The 19,748-nt window shown below is 41.3% G+C and overlaps 1 long non-coding RNA gene and 1 pseudogene across 1 annotated transcript in view; one reads left to right on the forward strand and one right to left on the reverse strand.

The window, feature by feature from the left end:
• Positions 1 to 1,291, forward strand: part of LOC122480798 — a 53,483-nt gene extending 52,192 nt beyond the window's left edge. Inside the window, exon 3 of the long non-coding RNA XR_006296661.1 lies at positions 1,181 to 1,291. This is a non-coding gene — a long non-coding RNA (uncharacterized LOC122480798). The remainder of the gene's footprint in view (positions 1 to 1,180) is intronic.
• An 8,877-nt stretch (positions 1,292 to 10,168) lies between these two features.
• LOC122479427 lies at positions 10,169 to 19,366 on the reverse strand (annotated as a pseudogene).
• Between the last annotated feature and the right edge of the window lie 382 nt (positions 19,367 to 19,748).

Below are 19,748 nucleotides of genomic sequence, written 5' to 3' on the forward strand. Positions count from 1 at the left end.
ATGGAGACAGAAAGTAGAATAGTAGCTACCAGGAGCTGGAGGAAGGAGAGAAAGGGGGTTATTTTTTGTGGGGTACAGAGTTTCAGTTTGGGATGAGGAGAAAGTTCTGGAGATGGATAGTGGTGATGACTGCATAGCAATGTGAATGTACTTAATGCCACTGAACTGTGCACTTAAAAATGACTAAAATGGCAAGTTTTAACAAAAAAAAGTGCCTGATGGCACAAAGGCATTCTGGATTCTATTTTCCTGGCCATGGAAAATATTTATAATAATCTTCCAAAACCATTATATTTCAGCACCCCTATGTGTAAGTTATGAATCTTGGAGCAATCATTACCCACAAGTTGAGAAATGTCACCCTAGTCCAACTTCAGGAGACATTTACCTATGTTGCTAAGCATTTATCTGGAAATTTTCATAAACAGTGGGGAAATACACACACACACACACACACACACACACACACAGATTCCAATAGCATTTATAGTGCATAATCACAATTAAGAAAAAAGTTCTGGGGCACCTGGGTGGCTCAGTCGTTTAAGCATCCGACTCCTGATGTCAGCTCAGGTCTTGATGTCCAGTTTGTGCACTCAAACCCCATGTTGGGCTCCATGACGGGTGTGGAGACTACTTAAAAAAAGACGAAGAAAAATAAAAAATGAAGAAAGAAAAAAAGAAAAAAATTTCAGGAAAAAAAGGACTGGAAGGATATTCACCAAAATGACAGAAGCTATATTCATTTTCTCTTCACATTTAATATATATCTGTAGTTTTCAAATTGTAAGAAAGTGAGGAATTTTTAGAAGTGCAGAAGTTACTTTTACAATCAATCTCTCTCCCCTCACCCAGGCCTCCCCCTGCCTCTCTCTGCAGGAGGTCCTTCTCCTTTCCAAGCAGAATACCTCCCTGTGGGCCAGAGCCTGGGTAGAAATCTTTGTGGGATTGGCGATGGCCATCTATGACTTAAATGATGGCCTTGAAGTCCATGGTGGGCAAAGAGTTCCTCAGGACAAAGGTGCGATATCAATTCAAGAGATCCTAAACTATATTTTAATTTGATAATAGAAACAATAAAAGCCTAAAAGTTTCATAAACACAGGTTTATCCTTTTCAAAGCAAATGTTAAATTACTAAGACATCTTAGATTTTATTCTCTTCTATTATATGTAACTAGCCCTGGGAAGACTGTCGATTCAATTCAGCGCATACTCATCACTTACTATAGATGAGGCAGTTTGAAGGAATGCAAAGCTGAACTTCAAACCACTGGAAGAGAAAATGTAAGTACACAAATAATAATATCACAGTTTGGAATATGGTCAACTCAGCAAAGGCAGTCAAATGCTGTAGGATGTCCATAATAATATTTTATACATTTAATACTTTGGAGTCATGATAAAGATTATAAATGTAACTATTTGGGTTTTCTAAGTAGCCAATCAAATCTTTAACCATTAAAGAAATTCACTGGAACAAGTAAGGTTTTCAGTGAGTAACATTTCCATTTGATTTAATTTTCAGAGTTAAGCATGTCAGTCTGTAATGATTATTCTGAGCTGCTATAGAAGTGTAACTCATTCTTTGATTCTCTAACATTTTCTTCTCAGTAGATGTGCTCAGATAAATTATTTGCCTTTGCTTCTATATTCCAAAACCTTTTTCTATGTGAAACTTACTCTGTTAAGATAAGATTAAATCTCCATTTCACAATTTAAGGAAAGTCTGATGCCCTCCCAAATGTGTCTGTCAAGCCCTTGGGTAAGACAGTGTGGGCATGCTACTGATGCGACCGCTTACCACTGTCACCTTGGATGGGTCACTTACTTCATTTTTCTGAGCCTTTATTTAACAATAGGCCTTGAGTGGTTGTGATAGTGTATGTCATCTACTACTCACTGTTGGTTTGCCAGAGACTAGAAGAGGTGGTCTGAAAAAAAAAAAAAAAAAAAAAAAAAAAAAAAGACACTGAAAGTTAGTCATTTCTGTTCTTATAAGTTCTTGGAGCCTCCGTTCCACCAAGCATGACACCAGGCTCTTATCTTGTCTCTCTTGCATTCTTGCTCCTCCCAGCTCTCCCTTTCACTCCACCCCTTCCCTTCAGGGTTCCCTGAAGATTTCCAAACTTTACTATTATGCAGAACAATTCCATTTCTTGAACCCTTTTCACAAACTCAGTTTTTGGTTTACTTTTGCAAAGCCTTACCAATTAAGATACTCAATTCACAATGCAAATATAGGATCAGGTATTCATCAAACGTTACAGGAGAAAATAGCAACTTGTATTTTGCATGGATGAAGGTGTCAGCTGGACATTGTCAAAGGTATGTGATATTCACTTTTTGTAGATAATCCATGTTCATACAAAGGTAGCTGCAAAATAATTTGTAAGCAATTTATTCTGGGTGTATGCTAAGTTTTTCTAAAGATGTTTTGCATTTTAAAATAATTTTTAGGGAAGAACTTATTAGTAAAATACTGATTTGTGAAGTATATGTTGGCATATTATATTTTTTACAAGATCTTCCTCAGATGTTTATGAAAAAAGAATGTGTGGAATGACTTTAACTTTCCCTCTTACAGCTCATCATACTTTTTTTTTTTAAGATTTATTTATTTATTTTGAGAGAGAGAGAGTGGGAGCATTAACGGGGGAGGGGCAGAGAGAGGCAGAGAGAATCCCCGGCAGGCTCCGTGCTATCAGCTCACATGGGACTTGATCTCATGAACTGTGAGGTCATGACCTGAGCCAAAATCAAGAGGCAGATGCTTAACCAACTGAGCCACTTAGGCACCTCATCACCACGATTATTTGAAAGTACAGTCCATGTACAGAGCAAGAATTTGATCTCAGGTGTTTACACAATCTACATTTCCTCATTTGATGATCTGGGGTTATTTATTCTAGTCCCACAGTTTCGATTATATCTTCCACCTGAATCATGCACAAGTAGGTATTTCTGATTTATCCCCTAAGGGCAGCATCTGCTGGCTTCCTGCTGAACATTTTCCCTTGGTGTACATGCATCTCCAAACCAAACCATCCAGAGCAGAAGTCATCTTTTGACCCCAGACACCCCCACCTAGCGTTCCTATTCTACTCTGCCTCCTGTGGCCATCACCTTGAGTAAGTACCATCCTCTCAGTCAATCAAACTTGAAATCTGTGTAATCTCCAGGTTTCTCTAAAATTTCTTGTCAACTTGTTGATTCCATCTCCAAAATGCCTTTTGAATTTTTTCCCTTCTTTCTACTCTTAACCACTATAGCAACTACCCTCACGCAGGCCTCATGCATAGGTCTCCTTTCACCTTTGGTCCTCTCCTACACATGGTGCCTAGGAAAGTGTTTCCATAGATTCCACAGTATGGTTGTTCTCTTTGTAATCCTCATATGACTTCCTATCCCATATAGAATGAAGTTCAAACCCTGTATTCAAAGCCCTTTAAATCTTGACCTCAGCCATGTTTTCAGACTCATCTAAAATTTATTCAAAAATATTAAGTCCACTATGTGCAAGGTGCTCTGCTGGGCCCTAATGGTGAGCAACACCAGACATAATTGCTGGCCTCACTGGGCTTCTTCGGGAATATGTTCCCCTGCATCTCTGAATTCAGTAGCCCCAAATCACTCATCGCTAGCCAGGTATGCTTTAGGCTTTCCTCTCTATAGGCTTGTCCTCCACCTGGAATGTCTTTTCCTTCCCCATAGTCACCTGTTGAATTCTTCAAAGACCTAAATCTTGCTTCTTCCAAAATGCTTCCCGGATTTCCTCTTCTGTTTATTCATTATGGTACAGAGTAAAAACTACAAACCTTGTAGCCAAAAAACAGTAGGTTCAAGGCCTGTTTCTGCTACTTATTGACCATGTAAACTGGAGCAGATGACATAGTTCTGCAAAGCCTGTTTCTGCATCTGTAAAATGGAGGCAACAGTATCTATCTCACATGGTTGTTCTATAGATTAAGTAATACAGATAAAGTAATATAATGGCAGAAAAGATGGTCTCAGTCTATCTTTTATGTTATACATGTGTAGAAATGAATGGTTATCCTATCCCCGTAGAGGTGTTAATAATAAACAGTCCAGATAGATCACAGTTTTTCACCATGGCAGTATCACTTTACCTGTTTTTTGAGTTGAATATTGTTATCATATATTTAATCCTTACTCTGACCCAGTCATTGTATGGAATCTCATTTAATTATCGCCAATCCTATGAAGTATGCATTATCCCCTGTGTTTGATATTGCTTATTAGCAAAACAGCATCTATTTCCACCCTCTTCTGTGCTTTCCCTGGCATTAAAGGGCCTGGAGGTTAGGAACTACATTTCTGGATGCAATTTAAATTCTGCCAATAAGATACACTCAAGATAATTTGGAAACGGTAGAGAAGGTTGAGGGAATTCACCCAAAAGAGAGGCAGATACAATGGCTTGGGCAAATGTGAGTTTTTGCAGATCTGGTCAGACTCTCTATTCTACCAGTAGTGCCCAGCCTTGGAGGCTATTTTTTCCAACAGCTCCACATAAAGAAAATTTGGAGAAGCACTCTACTTGGCTCATTTTGTGTGTCTTAACTAACTACTTTGTTTATCCCATAACCAACCACTGTGGCCAAGGAAACAAAGCTCCCTAAGAATATGCAGCTCCATTTGGATCAAGTGGCCATAGAAGATAGAGGTACAGTTCCTCTAAATAAGTGGAGTAACACAGATACTGCCACTGAAGAATCATCTTGGCCTGAGTTTCTGAAAAAGCAGTCTTGCAAGCAGGTTGTTTGTTTAAGAAGGGATCCTAAGTAGTAGGAGTGAGAGTCTGGAGGAATAAGACAGGGAAGGGAAAAAAAATAACCCTAAAATTCCATGACGCATTATTGATTTGGCAATCACTGTGGGTAACTGGTACTCAATTCTGCCAGCATGTATTATTACTTTGATTTGTTAACTTGGCTGAAGGAAGAAACCTAGAGATTCTTACTTCACAGGTTGGGGGACCAATGTGAAGGCACTGTCAGCTACTAACTATATGTGTCCCAACTATACGCTCATAAATGAGAGAAATAACCGCAGGGTGGGTCCAACAGATCTACTGAACCCATAGTGAGACATATTTGAGCTAGGACTCCATTTATCACTTGGCCTCCCTATGACCCCATTTTAAGCAGAGAATAACAAAGGTACTTCAGGTCTCTTGATTCAGTATGAACACATAGCCCTGGTCCCTATATTCAACAGTTCTTAAAAAGTCTGACAATTCCTTTTTGCCAGTGCATATTTACCCGATGAACAGTCTTATATCCCTCTGGGAAAGGATCATGGTAGTGTTTATCATATATACTTGCAGTAGCATTACATTGTCTTTCCTCAAAGGGATCTACCTCTCCCTCAATGAATGGGCTTTGGGTCTGGGAAGTGACATACTTAGAAACTGGGTAAAGGGCTCTTTTTCTCTGAAGTAAGAGCTGGTGAAGATTTCTGTTCTCCAGCTCTAGATTTTTCTGTTTTATTATACAAGTCAAGTAACATTCCGGTTGGCTCTCCATCTGGCTCACCCCTAGGAACACCATGGTTTGTTGGCTAATTCCTGAGGGTCAAAGCATACTGAGTACTACTTACTATAGCCTTGCTGCCCATTAGGACGTATGCCCCCTTTATTCTAGCAGGTAAACACTGCCATTGGTGTCTGCCATTCCAGAATCCTACCATTTCCTCGATAGTAGGAATCTCAGTTTCATGGCAACATCTTCTGTCAACCCCAGCCTATACAAGACAGCTGCCACAGAGCTTCTCAAATTAACTGGTATCCCTTAGCAATGCATTCCTCACCGCGTTAGTGAGAGAAGGGTCCTCTGGTTCCTCCTGGGGAACGCTGTCAAGTATCGGTTTCTCTGATCACAGATAATAACCTCATTCTAATATTCTTATATCCCCCAATCTTCAGACCCCTTCCTCAGCACTATGCCAAGTCAGTTTTAGCACCTCCATCTCATTTATCCTAGGCTATCAGAGTGTGCAAGCTTCAAAGAGCCTTCTCAGCAGCATGTTGAACACATTACTGGTGTCCTTGACAGAACACCGAGCTCCAAGTCATGGAGAAGTACTCCCAATGTCAATAAACTATACTCCACCCAGCTTTCTATTCCTGCCTCCCACCACCATCCTCAATCCAGTATGCTCAAGATCCCTGCACATGTGTCCCCCAGGTTCCTAAAATATTCCTATTAAGTAGGTCCTGCAATTTTGGGGCTCATAAGCCCTTCTTCTTGGCACAAGAACGGTATTTCTGCTCAGGGGGCTATGAAGTCTTACTGTAGTAGTCAGCCTGAGGAAGAAAAGTATTACCTAGAGAAAAACCTGCCTCAGGTGTGATCTTTCAAATGTCTCCAGACTGGGAGAAGTTGCTCTCTTCTACAAAGGTCAAGAGCTAGTGAATAGAGAGCTGGTCTCAGTTGCCACTATGGAAAAAGGTAGTCCACTTCATTTATTGTAGATCTGTGAGAAGCTAGCTCTCCTCCAATGGACTGACATTGGCAGGGATGGTCTATATACCTTCTGGCCAGGTTTGTGCCATGTGGGAAGTTCATAAAAGGATATAAAATCCTGGGGCACATGGCTGGCTCAGTTGGTGAAGTGTGTGACTCGATCTTGGAGTAGTTGTGAGTTCCAGCCCACAACTACTGTGGGTGTAGAGATTACTTTAAAAAATAAAATCTTAGGGGAAAAAGAGAATATAAAATTCTAACATAAGAACAAAGGAAATATTTATATTCAAGTTTATTAAATACTCCCCCCAAAAAAGAGGATACCAAACTTATAGGACTAAGTACACCTTGAAGCAGAGTTCATACTGGTCACATTTTATTCAGAACATGTAGCCTGAAGTCAGGACACAATACAGGGAGATAAGGAGAAGGCCTTGAGTAAGCAGAGGAGCTTAGATGCATTGTTTTAGATTTTGGCTAAGGAAAAAAGAAAACTTAGATGGATCTTTAGTGCTTTTCATTGAAATGATAGTCACAGTTGCCTTGCCTCCACTGTAGCACTGAAAAAGTCCTCCAACCTGTGGTAATTCCCAACCATGTGCAGATGCTGTGATTGGTCTGTGTATGTGAACAGGTGAGCGGCTATGAAAAAAATTTAGTGAATTTAGAATTCTGTGTGTGTGATGATTTTTTTGAAATCTTCTTATTTAAAATCTAGCCTAGGGAAGAAAACCATCATTTGTATTTTAATTGAAAATATTCAGGACTGAGGAATTTGCGGAATTTGCCCCAAAATATTCTTTTCAATAATTTAGTTGTTAAACTGCAAGCAGTTTAAGCAAAGGTATTTGGATTTACTGTTTTGAAAACAGTTAGGCCCTCTACAGAAAGAATCCAGTAATTGTGACACCATCTTAAGCATTTTCCTGATGAGAGGGAATCAGATCCCTAAGGCTTGACCCTGGGCGAGAACTTACCCAGGTAGTTAAATTCTTTGCTTGGAATAGGGATGGGGTGAAATAACCCTTACCTTAAGAAATTTGGAACAGGGGCGCCTGGGTGGCTCAGTTGGTTAAGCGTCCGACTTCGGCTCAGGTCACAATCTCGCAGTCCGTGAGTTTGAGCCCCGCGTCGGGCTCTGTGCTGACAGCTCAGAGCCTGGAGCCTGCTTCCGGTTCTGTGTCTCCCTCTCTCTCTGCCCCACCCCCGTTCATGCTCTGTCTCTCTCTGTCTCAAAAATAAATAAACGTTAAAAAAAAAAATTTAAAAAAAAAAACAGAAATTTGAAACAAAGACGGGACTGACACAGTATCTGGAACAAAGGTGGGCCTAAGATTCAAAGGAAAGACGTAAGTGTAATTACAGGGTAATATATAGTACAAAGTAAATATTGTTTTTTATTTTTGTGAAAGCAGTTTAATAGGCGACCAATCATGGATCTAATCACTGGCATCTGCAAAGGGTGAGGAGTTCAAAGATAATCAGCATTTGCCTTATAATCTTGCGTATTTTTGTAATATGTTTTATATGCATTTTTCATGGTTCACAAATGTGAGGCCAGACACCTGCTTTCTTGACCTGCTTTGAAAACATAAGCAGAACTATAGTTGTATTAGTTGCATTATTAACTTAGCTCCACACACCATTTTGTTCCCAACTTATCTAGTATCTGATCTTATCAGGCCCCAAGTTGCCTCATTGTCCAGAAGAATGCATACTTCCAGATTGTTTGAGGCCCTCCTTCTAAGGTTTCAAGAAGACCTCTCTTGTGGATAAGCTGTCCTTAAGCACAACAAAGCAAAGCAGCTTTGGCAATGATCCCCTGTCTTCTTGTTGGGCTGCCTTTCTGATAATAAAGCTTCCTTTGGCTTCAAAACCAGTGTCTCAGCCATTGGCCTACTGCACATTGAGTGCCTGGACAAGTTTAAATTAGGCAACATACTCACAACGTTTTTCTCAGCTAAAAGGTAAGTCCTCCCAACAGGAGGCCGAAGTACTAATTACTCAATAAATAACACAATGCCAATTACTATATCTTACAAAACAGTCAATGACTAAATGTTTTCCATAATTCAGAATACCATAACAATGTTCTAGTTTTGTTTTTAAAGGTGATCCCGTCTCTAAGAATTTTAACAGATTCTCTATGTTGAAATTAGTTTGCTTTATGTATTAGAAAGTGTGCCTTAACTTTGGAGCAGACAGATCCTGGTACTCTTATTAGGCATGTAAATTCAACCTCTATAAGATCATCTTACTCTGGAGGATGATCATGACTATTCAGTGAGTTGAATTTTGATTATCAAGCACTTATTAAATGCCTATTATGTACTAATATTATCATGCTGGCCACTGGGGCTAGAATGAAGCAAATATTTTATAAGGCAATTCATGTTCCACAGTACAGGGATTTAGGACCCTTGTACCTCATGTGGCCTAAAGAATTTTGGAACTCAGAGGAAATGAAAAAGATCATCTTGATCAATATCTTCACTTCTCAGATGACTACACAAGGCCAAGGGAGGTTAAATGAATAAAACAAAATCCCAAACCAGTTAGCTGTAGAGTCAGAATTACAAACTAGGTCTCCTTGTTCTTGGCCCTCTGTTTGTCCTGCTATACCTGACAGAGGATGTCCTCTCCCTGGGGATAAAATGTGGATGCTTTTCCAGAAATAAAGGCAGAGCTTGAAAATAGCATTTCCTCCATACTTTCTGCACTATTCTTTTCTTTTTTTTTTAAGTTTATTTATTTATTTTGAGAGAGAGAAGGAGAGAGAGAGATAGAGAGAGAGAGAGAGAGAAAGTGACAGAGCACACAAGTGAGGGAAGAGCAGAGAGAATCTTAAGCAGGCTCTGCACAGCCAGCACAAAACCCAACACGGGCTCAAAACCCACAAACTGAGATCATGACCTGAGCCGAGATCAAGAGTCAGATGCTTAACTGACTGAGCAACCCATGCACCCCTTATTTATTTTACATGTAAAAATAAAAAAGGGGCACCTGGCTGGCTCAGTCAGAGGAGCATGTGAAACTTTTTTAAATAAATAAATAAAAGATGTGGAGTTTTAAAATTCATCAAAATACAGCCAGTCTAACATTAAAAAAATTTTTTTTTAATGTTCATTCATCCTTGAGAGAGAAAGAGAGCACAAGTGGGGGAGGGGCAGAGAAAGAGGGAGACACAGAACCCGAAGCAGGCTCCAGGCTCCAGGCTCGAGGCTCCGAGCTGTCAACACAGAGCCCGATGTGGGGCTCAAACTCACAAACCGTGAGATCATGACCTGAGCTTAAGTCAGATGCCCAACCAACTGAGCCACCCAGGCACCCCCAGACAGTCTAACATTTTATCTATTTCTTTTGTCCCTGACCACTGATATATGTATCAACCTAAATGCAATTGTATGTATTAATTTTTTCACTAAAAAATCATAAGCATCTTTTCTAAGTTATTATAGTCTCATAAACATACTTTACACAATTAAGTTTATTGGTGGTTTCCATTATAAAAGATGCTACTTGATCACTCTAGGAAATTCACAAGTCAGAAAAGTAAAAAATTAGAAGAAAAGAAAAAAGCACCTATAGTTTCACTGTGTATAAATTCACCCCCTATGTGTATTTTGGAACCATCATTATAATATTTAATGACTGAATAATTTTTAATGTTTTTTTCCAACATCTACAATCAATTTTATTCTAATATAATCTAAACACATACCATTTAGGAAATACCAAGAAAAATTTATGTACAAGAGTTGACGCTATTTCATTTGGATAAAGCTGACAAATTCTTGCTATGAGTATAGTCCAGGAAACATCTCCGAGGAAACCTAAAATATTGGAATAGATGCTGTGGCCCCCAGTTTGATAGCTCTCAGAGACAACCGAAGTTGTCAATGTTTGGTACTAGATGTAAAATTTCATTGGTTACCCTGCAACTGTTAAGGCTTCTTATGCATCCTATATCTAAATTCTTAAGCAGATTGTCGTCTCATAGATCCAAGTCTTCTGGAATAGCCTGCAGTGCTAAACCTGCAAACCAAATACAAATCTCTATTCCATCAAAACACAGTTTGATGCTTCTTCAACAGCCTTTTGTATGTACTCAACTTGTGAGATCCCAATGTAACAATTTTTCCTCCAACATTTTCAATTACAGATTGTGGAAGATTCTTGCTTTCACTGATTCCTCGGATCCACCCTTTTACCAGATTATTTAATTTTCACAAATTAAAATCCTGCGCTGCAGTTCCTTTTCCTCTTCAAAAACCCCAAAGGGCTTCACAGTCTCAATTAATTTCTGAGTAAGTTGGCAGTCAGTCTCTTTGGGGGCTGCTAAGAGGTGATGTCACGGCGCCTCTGTGGCCCCTGTGTTTGCTGTGATTCCTGAGGTTTTACCTGGAAGCAGCACGCGGTCCAGCGACCGCAGCGCCGAGTCACTTCTCCGCTCCACCCCGCCCCTCACCTCGCCCCGCCCCTCACCTCGCCCCGCCCCTCACCTCGCCCCGCCCCGCACCACCTCCCACCGCACCGTCCGCCGCCGCCGCCACCGCCCAACTCAGGATCCCCCAGCTCCCAGGAGAGAGGGAGGTAGGGACGCCACAGGTCTGGGTCCAACCTCACTCCCGCACGGCCCCCGCCGCTTTAAGTGCTTCTCCTTCCTCCCCCTTGTCCTAACACGGCAACGCGAGTAATGTTTTATCTTGACAGAAATATTTTTTATTATATTTAGGTGATTGCGTTCAGAATCCTGGAGGGAAGTAGGGGCTGAATGGGTTGTTGAGTTGGTTTGTTATGTTGTGTAGTGCTGTTGTACAATATTTCTCCTTGAAAGCATATGGCAGAATTCTATTTCTCCACCCTCTTGAAGTCAACCATAGCTTTAACCAATGGGACAGGAGTGGAAATGACTTGTGTTTGTTGCAAGTGGAAGCCTTTAAAAGTCAGTGCACGGTTGGCTATGCCTCTTCCCTCCTGCCGCAGTGACATGCAAAGTACCAGATGGTGGAAGTTACATCAGCCTGAGTCTTTGTGTAAGGAGAACAGTGCCCACAGCAGGACAAAAAAAAAACAAACAAACAAACAAAAAACAAACAAACAAACAAAAAACAAAACACAAACAACAACAACAACAAAAAACAAAAAAACAGGACCTCAGCAAGAAATTATATTTGTTATTTTGAGACAGTGAGATCTTATTACTGCAGTCTATCCAGTTTAATGTTTTGCTTTAATCTCAGAAGCATTCTATCCATCTCACATTGAAAAGACTGCTGGTTTGTCGTGTGATTAGACTTTGACATCTGCAACTCCCCTGATCACCTCATGTGATTGTACCTTCCCTCTGTTCCTGTTCCATATATATCTTTCCCAAAGACAAGATAATCTCAGATAGAAGAGGACCACTTTTTAATTGTGATAAAAATAGTTGCACTCTGGCCTAAAACCTGAAAACAAAGCAAATTTGGTTTTTATAAAGAGAATTGTGCTGCTTTGAGAAAAGAATCTGTCTCTAAGAGTCCAGATGGTTGTCATAATTCTTTGACTAAAGAACTTGAAGACTAGGAGCACCTGGGTCACTCAGTTGGCTGGGCAACCAACTCTTGATTTTGGCTCAGGTCATGATCTTAGGGTTCGTGGAATCAAGCCCTACCTCTGGGCTCGCACTGACAGCTCAGAGCCTGTGTAGGATTCTCTCTCTCTCTCTTTCTGCCCCTCCTCTGCTTGCTCTCTCTCAAAATAAATAAATAAACTTTTTTTTAAAAAAGAACTTAAAGACTAGAATGCCTAGCACAATCTGATAGATGTTCAATATATACTTATTTGGAAAGACAGTCAAGTGAAAGAGGGAGAAGGAAGAGTATGTGGAGTTTTAAAATTCATAAAGTGGGGGCGCCTGGGTGGCGCAGTCGGTTAAGCGTCCGACTTCAGCCAGGTCACGATCTCGCGGTCCGTGAGTTCGAGCCCCACGTCGGGCTCTGGGCTGATGGCTCAGAGCCTGGAGCCTGTTTCCAATTCTGTGTCTCCCTCTCTCTCTGCCCCTCCCCCGTTCATGCTCTGTCTCTCTCTGTCCCAAAAATAAATAAATGTTGAAAAAAAATTAAAAAATAAATAAATAAAATAAAAAAAATAAAATTCATAAAGTGTATTGACTATATATATATATATATATATATATATATATAAAATCAGAATAGTTTAATTTGCAGAAAGAAAGTGTATCTATCTTAACCAGGAGGCTCCTTACAACATCCATCTGATAGAGACATTTCCAACACCGTTGGGCCTATGAGATCATAAGGTCCAAGTAGCCTGAACCTAATGCGGAGCCTTTTCTTGATCTGGATGCCACTCAGGACTGGATGCCTCATGTGCTACTACTGAAAGAGTCAGAAAACCATGCTTAAATATGGTATGTCCAAAAAGGTCTTGTCCTTGTGGTGGGACATTCCAGGTACAACTTGTCTATAACATTTTGAGGTGATATCTTAACATTGGACCCACAGACACTCACTGGTGTGCCAGAGCCCTGAACTCTCAGAATTTAGCTCCATCTTTAGCACCCATGTTTTTCATTAAAGCATCTATCTGTGATGCTTTATTTTTCTAATGCTTTCTTTTTCCCACTCACCAGGCACAATTAGCACAATGTAACCAATGTAATGGACCGTTGTGATAATGTGTGAGATATTAAGATTGAAATTTTACTGATAGCGAATGAATAAAAGCATTTTCTAGGTCAGTATCTGCATAGTAGAGCCAGACTGCAAATGACATCATTACCTAATTAAGGCTTGCAAAATTCCACTGTTATTCTCCGAGACTTACTTGGGTTTTGCCACCAACTAGATGGACAGTGAGTGGGAAACTGAAGCCATTGGTAGGTTTTTATGCAGGGGGAATCTGGTTCCCTTGGAGCAAGGGGAGGTGATGTTGCTGCTGGCAGTGAAAACTCAGAGGCTGTGGGGATTTGAAGTTCTCAGCCCCATCTCTTCTGCTTAAAAGTCTTAGGTTCCTACTCCTTTCCTATTAGTGTCTTAACTGAGCATAAGAGCCTTAATGGTATTGTGCATTTAACGGACACTGAAACTCTGCAACTTTTACAGTTAGGTTCTGTGTTTAATTCTCAGCTGCATCTGCCCCGTGCCTATAGGATCCAAGGGATTACTTTAAAAATGTGATGCTTTCTGATTATCCACCCATGCCCTGCATTGGGCTTTAAATGCCTTAAATTTTACCCTTTTTTTCTATATATGCTCTCCAGGGTTGTAAGACATGGCCATCCCAATCCACACAATCTTTGTACCTACCATTGCCATTAAATGCCATTCCCACTTGGTCTTCTAGTGCCTCGCTTTTAACCTTTCCATCCCATGCTATGAGTGATCTGTGTCCCCATTTCTCCCTAGCAGGAGGGTTATTTATGTGTTCCATTTCCTGGAGCCATCCCACTCCCCTTTAATTGCTTGATCAGTCAGGGGCCTGGCAGGAAAGAGATGGAACCCTCAAAAAGATGACTAAAGAAAATTTAATGACATTACTACTTACAATGTGTGACAAGATATAGGGAAACTATACAGGCTGGAGGACTTCTATAGGGCTGGCAACAGCAGGAAGCCTACGGTCTCTAAACTGGGGAAAGCAAGAAGAGGGAGGGATGGCTGAAACCAGTGAGAATGCAGTAGTAGCAGGGAGCGAGGGAGCTGTGGCCTCAGGTGTAGGAATGCATAACCTGTCACTTCACAAACAGGCAGTCAAGGGAATCGACCCATCACACTTTCGCTGCCCTCTCATTTTCTGGTCTCCGGCCCGTCCCAGTTGGAAATCTGGTTAATGCTGTTGATAAAAGTCAGGGGCACAGAGCAGAGTGTGAAAAGATGGTGAATGGATATGAAAGAGCAAATAGACTCTGCCCTCAGTCAACCCTCTTCCCTTTTCCCCATCAGCATCCACCATTAGTCTTTTTTTTTTCTCCCCTAGGTGAAAAATTCATTTCCCCCAAACAGGGTGCATACCCAGAGTCCCATCAGCTAGTATAGCATTCCTGGGTGTTAACAATGCAGTCATATTCTCACCCGAAACCTAAGACATTGGCCACCACCAGCCATCGGTGCTCTTCATATAAAACTGTAGATCTTTTAGGGCACTTGGGTGGCTCAGTCGGTTGAGTGTCTGACTTTGGCTTGGGTCACGATCTCAAGGTTGGTGAGTTTGAGCCCTGCGCGTTGGGCTCTGTGCTGACAGTTCGGAGTCTGAAGCCTGCTTCAGATTCGGTCTTCATCTCTCTCTGCCCCCTCCCTGCTTACATTCTGTCTCTCTCAAAAATAAATAAACATTAAAAAAATTAAAATATTTTTTTTGTAAATTTATAAAAATGTTTTTATTTACTTCTGAGACAGAAAGAGACAGAGCATGAGAGGGGGAGGGGCAGAGAGGGAGGGAGACACAGAATCCCAAGCAGGCTCCAGGCTCTGAGCTGTCAGCACAGAGCCCGACACAGGGCTCGAACTCACAAACCATGAGATCATGACCTGAGCCGAAGTTGGACACTCAACCGAGCCACCCAGGCGCCCCCAAAATTAAAATATTTAATAAAAAAACCCTGTAGATCTTTTAAAAAGAAGAGAAATAATCAATTAGCATAGAACATTGTTGCTACCATCTAACATGGACAATATCCAGCACAGTATGGTCCTCTGGCCCCTTAGCATCTATGTGACTCATAACATGTGTGCTCTAAGAGGCAGTTGGAGCTCCTTGGAGGAAAATGGTTCTCAGGTAAGAGACAATTTGATACCAGGGTAGCAAGGGCAGAAGGACAAATCAAGAGCTTCTGAGCTGTTTTCATCATCAGGATCCAATTATCAGTCTTGATCAGCATGCTTTGATCACCATTTTTAGAGGAAAGCAGGATCCAGGTTCGGAGAAGGGACTTCGTAGAAAAGTAGTGAGGTGGTGGTAAGAACTTCAACCTGTTAGGCCGGTGTTCAGGACTGGGTACTACTTCTATCTGGTAACAGTACAGAAGGTGAAGGAGATGAGCCTCTTCCAGCCAATGGTTAGATAGACAGAAAGCAGCCCAATGCTCATGTAGCACACTGTCAATCCACAAATACTGAGTGTTACCATGTGTCAAGTATTGTCTTGAAAACTGGAGGTATGATGTTTGAAAAAAAGAAAAAAAAATCCCTGTCTTTACGGAGCTTGGGTAGAAGCGAGGAAGGCAGAGGTCAGATACATTAATTCAAATGGTTAATTAGGGGCGCCTGGGTGGCTCGGTAGGCTAAGCATCCGACTCTTGATCTCTGCTCAGGTCATGATCTTATGGTTAGTGAGATAGAGCCCCAGGTGGGGCTCTGGGCTGACAGTGTGGAGCCTGCTTGGGATTCTCTCTCCCTCGCTCTCTGCCCCTGCCCCACTCGCATGCATGCTCTCTCTCAAAATAAATAAATAAAAAGGGGCACCTGGGTGGCTCAGTTGGTCAGGCATCCGAATTCGGCTCAGGTCATGAGCTCATGGTTCCCTAGTTCAAGCCCTGCGTCAGGCTCTGTGCTAACAGTTCAGAGCCTGGAGCCTGTATCAGATTCTGTGTCTCCCTCTCTGTCTGCCCCTCCCCAGCTCACGCTCTTCTCTCTCTCTCAAAAATAAATAAACATTAAAAAAATAAATAAATAAACTTAAAAAAAGAAAAACCAAACAGTTAATTAATTAATACAGCAAAATGTGCCATGGAGAACTCTTTGGCAATATCAGAGCACATACCAGGGCCCTACCTAATCTGGAGAGTCGGGGAAGACTTCTCAGGGAAACAAATGTATCTCACGATCATTAGTGGGCAGGTGTGAGGGCAGCAGACCACTTCCAGATACCACACCTGTGAAAGGGCACCTAATCACTAGCCCACGAGCCTTGACTCTGCCGAGTTCTAGGCCCACACAGGATAGAGCTAGATGGAAAACTGGCCCCAGAAGAGTCCAGAAGAGACATAGATGTGAGTGGTCACATGTAGTGGCTCCAATTCCATTTCCTCCGTGAGTCTAATATTTCTCTTTGTGTGGGTGTATATGAGAGAGAGAGAGAGAGAGAGAGAGAGAACACTTTCATGTCTTTGTCTCCATTGCTATTTCCTTGTTTGCTCCATTGTTGGGTCTTTAAACCTGGAAACCGACCCCAGCAACCATTAAAAGTGACTCTCAGATACTTGAGGTAAATGCTAAACTTTCTCACATTATTCCTGCCTTTCTTTCTCTCCGTGGTTCCTGCGTCTGCTCAGATTTTACTCTGTGTTGTGGCTAAGAACTCTGAAGTCCTATAAACCTGGGTCCCAATGCCGGCTTCGCCAGTCACCAGCTGTGAGACCTGGGACAAGTTCCTTAGTGTCCCTTAACTTCAATTTCCCCAGTTAGAATCGGAGGCTAGTAACAGTACCTCCCTCACAGAGCTCGTGTGAGAATATAACGGGATATGCCACTGTAGGTGGAAGCTCTAGTTGTTAATTCAGTTTTTCCTTTTTCACCACTTGGACCTGACAGCAAAGTCTCGACACCGAACTTTGACACTCATCCTCCACTGGGACGCCGACTGCAGTTACTCTCAGGTGCTTCTCATGCTGGGCCACTTCCCATGAACCCCTCATCCGGCATCGTGCTCTAGGATGCCATGACAGGTTTAGCCATGAAGTCAATGGCCCCGCAGGGGTATCAGGCAGCTCCTCCTCATCTCGCTTCTCAACTTCAACCTCTCTCATTCCTTAAACTGTTCCTAATGAGGAAACAAATTTCTGTGGATTTTTCCCATATTTATGGAACAATTTTACGTAAATTCTTAATTTTAAAGTCACACAAATATAATGATACACATTTCGCTATATGAAAAAAACTCCCAACAACTGAAATGGCATGAAGTTGCTTTGTACTAATGCTAATGTTTTCTATGTGTCTGTGAGCCTGGATGGGGATGAAATGGTTCCCCAGCCCAGGACTAGATGATCTCTTGAGGTTCTTTTAGAGATATGAACAGGAAACTAATGACGAAATAATGAGTTCTAGTCTTACATGATGTGCAAGGTGTATGCCCGGGCTTTGTTGATAGGTTCAAGATGTTGTTGGCCGGTATTTCAAGAAAAAAAGAGTGTTGTGGTCTATAATTCTCTATTTACATTTTTTAAAAAGAGTTATTTATTTATACTAGTTTCTTACTTGATCTCTGGATGCAACAATAAGGCTCCTGACTGGGCAAATATATTTTTAACTGCAACACTAAATGTATTTAAAAAAATACATTTTTAATGTTTATTTATTTTTGAGAGAGAGACAGAGAGAGAGTGGGGAGGGGCAGAGAGAAAGGGGGACACAGAATCCAAAGCAGGCCCCAGGCTCTGTGCTGGGGCTCTGTTCTGTCTGCACAGAGCCTGATGCGGTGCTTGAACTCAGGAACTCCAAGATCATGACCCGAGGCGAAGTCAGACATTTAACTGACTGAGCCACCCAGGTGCCCCAACACTGAATGCATTTTATCCTAACATTTTTCTAAACTCTTTTTTCTTTTAAACAATTTAGATTTACAGATGTTTCAAAGATACTACACTGTGCACTATTTGGGCACCTGGGTGGCTCAGTCAGTTGAGTATCCAAATCTTGACTTTGGCTTAGGTTATGATCTCATGGTTCCCAGGATCAAGCCCATGCTGGGCTCTGCACTGATGGAGTGGAGCCTGCCTGGGATTCTCTCTCTGCCTTTCTCTCTGCCTCTCCCTCCTCACGTCTGTGCACATGCTTTTTTTCTCTCTCTCAAAATAAACATTAAAAAAAAGATAGTACAAAGATAAGTTAGAAAGATAGCACAGGGATGGGTTACAAAGATAGTTTAGAGAATTAATTCTTATATGTACATTTCTTGGAGATCCTGAGGGTTTGGTTCTGGATCTACCAAAATAAAGTGAATATCACAGTAAAGCAAGTCAAATGAATGTTTTGGTTTCCCAGTGCATGTAAAAGCTATGTTTATACTGTACTGCAGTCTATTAAGTGTATAATAGCATTACATCTAAAAAAAAAAGAATGTATATACCTTGATTAAAAAATATAGCTAAAAAATGCTAACCAATCATCAGAGCTACCAGTGAGTTGTAATCTTCTTGCTGGTGGAGGGTCTTGCCTCGATGTTGATGGCTGCTGACTGATCAGGGCAGTGGTTGCTGAATGGTAGGTGGCAGTGGTAATCTCTTAAAATACAACAGTGGGGCAACTGGGTGGCTCAGTCAGTTAAGCATCAAAGTCTTGAGATTGAGCCCCACCTTGAGCATTGGGCTTCATGCTGGGAGTGGAGCCTGCTTAAGATTCTGTCTCCCCATCTCCTTCTGCCCCTCCCCCACTCATTAGCACGCACACATAATCCCCCCCCCTCAAAAAAAGAGACAACAATGAAGTTTATTGCACCAGTCAACTCCTCCTTTCACAATTTCTCTGTAGCATGCAGTGCTGTTTGATAACACTTTACTGAAAGTAGAACTTCTTTCAAAATTTGAATCAATCATCTCAAACCTTGCCTTTGCTTAATCAGCTAAGTTGATATAACATTCTAAATCCTTTGTTATCGTTTAAACTTCAAAAAGGTCTTCACAGCATCTTTGCCAGGAGTAGGTGCCATCAAAGGAAACTACTATGTTTGCTCATCCATAAGAAACAACTCCTCATCCGTGAAAGTTTTATCATGAGATTGCAGCCGTTCAGTCACACATTCAGGCTTCACTTCTAGTTCTCTTGCTATTCCCACCACACCTGCAGTTACTTCCTCCACTGCAGTCCTGAGCGCCTCCAAGTCATCCACGAGGATGGGAATCAGCTTCTTCCAAACTCCTGCACATGTTGATATCATGACCTCTTCCCATGAATATGAGTGTTCTTAATTGCATCTAGAATGGTGAATCCTTCCCAGAGGGTTTTCAATGAACTTTGCCCAGATCCATTAGAGGAATCACTATCTACGATTCCTCTATCTATAAGCTATAGCCTTATGAAATGTATTTCTTACATAGTAAGACTTGAAAGTCAAAGTTACTCCTTGAACCATAGGCTGCAGAATGGATGTTGTGTTAGCAGACATTAGTGACATTAATCTTGTTGTGCATTTCCATCAGACCTCTTGGGTGACAGGTTCATTGTCAATGTGCAGCAATATTTAACAAAGAATATTTTTTGTGAGAAGTGGTTCTTAACAGTGGGTTTAAAATATTCAGTAAACCGTGTTGTAAACAGAT

Source organism: Prionailurus bengalensis, chromosome C1, assembly GCF_016509475.1.
Source record: "Prionailurus bengalensis isolate Pbe53 chromosome C1, Fcat_Pben_1.1_paternal_pri, whole genome shotgun sequence".
NCBI classification, from domain to species: domain Eukaryota; kingdom Metazoa; phylum Chordata; class Mammalia; order Carnivora; family Felidae; genus Prionailurus; species Prionailurus bengalensis.